Here is a 4,967-nt window from a genome sequence, read left to right as displayed (position 1 = left end):
CACGCCGAGACGTCGTTAAGGAAAACCGCGTCGTGGGCCTCTACGACGCCGTCGAGTCGTTGTACGTTTGGTGTCCAGCGTGTCGGCGGCGAGTAGCGGACACGTCGTTCACGACTTCGGTCTTTCGCAGTCGACGCGAACTTGCGGAGAGTCGTGGTGCCTCACGTTTTCGGCAGAAACCGCGGCGGAATTTTCCCGTGCGTGCGCGCACGACCTCGGTGCTGTGCCGTCAGCGTAGTGTTGCACAAACTCGTGGCCTACCCAAGGTGCGGTACGTTTGCGGCCGTATCCTCGGTGGGAATTTCGTGAGTAGGGTCGCAAATTCTACGACCTCGGCGGGTTTGAGAGCGACGTAGACTTGTGGCACGCTCAACATGCCACACGTTTCGGGGCACACCCGCGGTGAAATTTTCTCGAGTACGCTCGTATTAGGGCCCAAGGAGGTCTGGGTACTTATCGCTGCTATTATGTGGGGGTTCTCGTGAGCGGCGTACGCGAAAGCGACCGGGTGTCTGATATGCGGCGGGCTTCGGCCTCGTCAAGCGTGTCCTCGGGTCTGCTCCAGGGGAATCCACGGCAGTCGTCTGCAGCCTCATCCGCTTGATGCGTTAGGGGCTGGTTGTCGGACGGTGCCGTTTTACCACGATATCGAGGTGTGTTCCGTGTCGTCCTCGGGCGATTCAGATGCGAAAGCGCCGAAGACGCGGGCGTGACCCGTCGTCTGGCGGCTTTGCAGTCTCGGCTCCGTTGCTAGTTCCGGCCGGTCCACCGACAGTGCAGCGGGCTTGGGCAACCCGCACGGCGCGACCGAGTCGATGCAACGAAAAAGAGCGAGCATGAACGTGCTTCTTGCCGCACGGCTCCCACTCGTCTTTCGGGAAGGTTGTGCCGTAGCGAGCTCGAACGCCGTCATCTCGGAGTGCAAAATAAGCGTGTTGGGGCGCCTGAAGGTGGCCTCCGCCGCACACAGACTGCGTCCGGCCCGCCGAGGGCGAGGACGGACGCGCAGTCGAACGATTACCTGGTTGATCCTGCCAGTAATCATATGCTTGTCTCAAAGATTAAGCCATGCATGTCTAAGTACATGCCGAAATAAGGCGAAACCGCGAATGGCTCATTAAATCAGTTATGGTTCCTTAGATCGTTTCTTCCTACTTGGATAACTGTGGCAATTCTAGAGCTAATACATGCAGTGAGCCTGGAGCCCTTTGGGTAACGGGTGCTTTTATTAGACCAAGATCGATCGGGTTTCGGCCCGTATTGTGTGGTGACTCTGGATAACTTTGTGCTGATCGCATGGCCACGAGCCGGCGACGTTTCTTTCAAGTGTCTGCCTTATCAACTTTCGATGGTAGGTTACTTGCTTACCATGGTTGTTACGGGTAACGGAGAATCAGGGTTCGATTCCGGAGAGGGAGCCTGAGAAACGGCTACCACATCCAAGGAAGGCAGCAGGCGCGCAAATTACCCACTCCCGGCACGGGGAGGTAGTGACGAAAAATAACAATACGGGACTCTTTTGAGGCCCCGTAATTGAAATGAGTACACTCTAAATCCTTTAACGAGGATCAATTGGAGGGCAAGTCTGGTGCCAGCAGCCGCGGTAATTCCAGCTCCAATAGCGTATACTAAAGCTGCTGCGGTTAAAAAGCTCGTAGTTGGATCTCAGTTCCAGACGAGTAGTGCATCTACCCGATGCGACGGCTCGGACTGAACATCATGCCGGTTCTTTCTTGGTGCACTTCATTGTGTGCCTCGAGATGGCCGGTGCTTTTACTTTGAAAAAATTAGAGTGCTCAACGCAGGCGAGTCGCCTGAATAAACTTGCATGGAATAATAGAACAAGACCTCGTTTCTGTTCTGTTGGTTTTTGGAATACGAGGTAATGATTAAGAGGGACGGACGGGGGCATTCGTATTGCGGCGCTAGAGGTGAAATTCTTGGACCGTCGCAAGACGAACTACTGCGAAAGCATTTGCCAAGAATGTTTTCATTGATCAAGAACGAAAGTCAGAGGTTCGAAGGCGATCAGATACCGCCCTAGTTCTGACCATAAACGATGCCAACCAGCGATCCGCCTGAGTTACTCAAATGACTCGGCGGGCAGCTTCCGGGAAACCAAAGTATTTGGGTTCCGGGGGAAGTATGGTTGCAAAGCTGAAACTTAAAGGAATTGACGGAAGGGCACCACCAGGAGTGGAGCCTGCGGCTTAATTTGACTCAACACGGGAAAACTTACCCGGCCCGGACACTGGGAGGATTGACAGATTGAGAGCTCTTTCTTGATTCGGTGGATGGTGGTGCATGGCCGTTCTTAGTTGGTGGAGCGATTTGTCTGGTTAATTCCGATAACGAACGAGACTCTAGCCTATTAAATAGGTGCGGGGTTCCCAGCACCTTACAACCTTCTTAGAGGGACAAGCGGCTCCTAGCCGCACGAAACAGAGCAATAACAGGTCTGTGATGCCCTTAGATGTCCGGGGCCGCACGCGCGCTACACTGAAGGAAGCAGCGTGTCTTTATCCCTGTCTGAAAAGACTGGGTAACCCGTGGAACTTCTTTCGTGATTGGGATAGGGGCTTGCAATTGTTCCCCTTGAACGAGGAATTCCCAGTAAGCGCGAGTCATAAGCTCGCGTTGATTACGTCCCTGCCCTTTGTACACACCGCCCGTCGCTACTACCGATTGAATGATTTAGTGAGGTCTTCGGACCGATGTCCGGCGCGGCCTTTCGGTTGCGCCGGTCTGTTGGAAAGATGACCAAACTTGATCATTTAGAGGAAGTAAAAGTCGTAACAAGGTTTCCGTAGGTGAACCTGCGGAAGGATCATTAACGGATTGTGAAGGGTGAGCGCCTCAGCTGCGTCTGCGCCCGACACTTTCTGCCGCTGACCCCGTTTGGACGCGGGGTCGGCTTTTCCCCACGGGGCTGCCTGAATGTGGAGCGGCACCCCGTGACAAATTGTTGCGCCCAGCGGACGCCAACACCGCGACCTTGGACGGTCGGCCAGGTGGCGGACGCGGGTACAAACGGCGCAACGCACTCATAGGTCGGCTTTCGACCCGCCACTGCACCGTGGCTCGAAGCGCTCGAAATGCGCGACCCGACCGCTGCGGGACCGCCTAGTACTGTAAACAGGAGCGGCGGAGCGCGAACGGCGAGTCGTGGTTACGTCGGTAGAAGGCGAGGCTGCGCGTTCCCGAAACGCCAGCCGAGTGCCCTCCCGACCGTTCGAGCGTGCAAGAACGAGACCCGACAATCGCGCGGCGACTGCCAAGTACGAGAGGAACGGCACAAGCGTCGGCGGTCGGTCAAGGAACTGGCGATGTGACGGGTCCGCTGTGCACCAGTGCATACCGTCCCGCCGTCCGCGGCAAGCGCCTCCGCGTCCTCGGGTGACGGAGGCTGCCGGTCGGTTCTTGCAGGCGAGGGATCTCGCTGGCACCGGTTCGCGTTGACGCGCGGCCGGTCATGGCACGGCGATGCGACGGCCGAGGTGCGCAGTACTCGATGGAGGAACCGCACGCTCCGATGACCGTCCCGCCCTCCGCGGCGTATGCGTACCGACCGTAATGGTTGCAGCAGCGCCGGCCGGCTTTTGAATTCGCCACACGAAACACGGTGCGAGATCGCGGTTAGGGGAGCGTCGACGTTGCCAGGCGTTTTGCTTGCTGCCGAGGGAAAGGCGGCACGGCCACGTCGCGCTCGTCGCGATTAGCGGGTCTGCGCGCTTTGGGAAGGTGCCGCAACGACTTGCCGAAAGAGGAAGCACGGAAGAACGAGGGACTTGGACGTCCCGACAATTGAACGCACTTGCGGCCAGGCCCTTGCTGGCTTCGTTCTTCCGCCTCGAGTAGGCTCGTACGCGGCTCCGGCGCCGAAAGTGGTCCTTGGCACCGACTTCGGTGGACGTGGGAAGTGCCGCGCAAGTACGGCGCGCCTGGCTCCACCTGTTGGCTAAAGTAGGCAGCCGGATCGGCATTTTGGTGTGCGGTGGCAAACCGTGGATGCGAAAAAAGCTTGTGCGATTTCGTGGAACAAAAAGCGGGGGTCCCCCTTTTTATGCGGAGGAGACCGACCCGCCCGCCGTGGTGAACCGCGACGCCACGGTAAAAACGGGAGAGGCTTGTCGATGGGACCGTGCATCCCGCGCTCCACGGAGGCCGGGAGGCGGCCGCCCGAGGAAATGTGTAGCCGTCGAGGCCCGCATCTGCGTGCACTCTTATCCAAATGGGTGTACCGCAGGCATTTTCTGGTTAGGCGGGCCAATGAGAGCGAGCACACAACGATACCTACGGGTCCGGCTTGGAGAACCGGCTTCGACGCCTCCCGAGTATTTATAGAGGGGTGGACCACGAAAGCACTCGCAAGTAGCGGAAGCGAAACGCCGTCCGAAACACACCGTTTGCTCGATTTGCGGCAGCCGAAAAAGGCGCGGCAGAGTTTTGGAGTCCAAGCGTGCGCTGAAAAGCGCCCTTCTTGGCCACTGTTTGGCCGAGTGCCAGAAACGTTTGGTTTTGACTGTACGGAATTGAACAAACACTTTTTCACGACTCTAAGCGGTGGATCACTCGGTTCTCGGGTCGATGAAGAACGCAGCCAGCTGCGAGACTTGGTGTGAATTGCAGGACACACTGAGCACTGATTCTTTGAACGCACATTGCGGCCTTGGGTCTTCCCTTGGCTTCGTCTGTCTGAGGGTCGGATCACATATCAAGAGAGCCTTCGGCGCACAAGGGAACGTGAGCCGTCGACTCGTTTTGACCGCGTCGGCAACACGGACAGCACGCTGAACACCTCACAGCGAGCGCCAACAGCGGCCACTCAAGGGCGAGACGGTGGCGACCGTCGTGCCAGAGCCCAACCGAAACGGGGGCGACCGACTGCATTGAGGATGTGGCACCTCGTTGAGACCGCCGCAGGACTTCGAGTCGGAAGGAAGCCTGCAGGGAAAGTGCGGTCGAGG

The 4,967-nt window shown here is 57.7% G+C and overlaps 2 non-coding genes across 2 annotated transcripts; both read left to right on the top strand.

Annotated features, from left to right (window-relative positions):
- Positions 1 to 1,018: 1,018 nt before the first annotated feature.
- On the top strand, positions 1,019 to 2,833 carry LOC142795287 (small subunit ribosomal RNA). The gene has a single exon (XR_012892919.1). It is a non-coding gene; the product is annotated as a small subunit ribosomal RNA (ribosomal RNA).
- A 1,719-nt stretch (positions 2,834 to 4,552) lies between these two features.
- Positions 4,553 to 4,705, top strand: LOC142795284 (5.8S ribosomal RNA). Its single transcript, XR_012892917.1, has one exon. It is a non-coding gene; the product is annotated as a 5.8S ribosomal RNA (ribosomal RNA).
- The last annotated feature ends 262 nt before the right edge of the window (positions 4,706 to 4,967 follow it).

Source organism: Rhipicephalus microplus, unplaced genomic scaffold (assembly GCF_043290135.1).
Source record: "Rhipicephalus microplus isolate Deutch F79 unplaced genomic scaffold, USDA_Rmic scaffold_602, whole genome shotgun sequence".
Lineage (NCBI taxonomy): Eukaryota > Metazoa > Arthropoda > Arachnida > Ixodida > Ixodidae > Rhipicephalus > Rhipicephalus microplus.
Note: the sequence above shows the minus strand (reverse complement) of the source record. Positions and strands in the feature narration are given on the sequence as shown.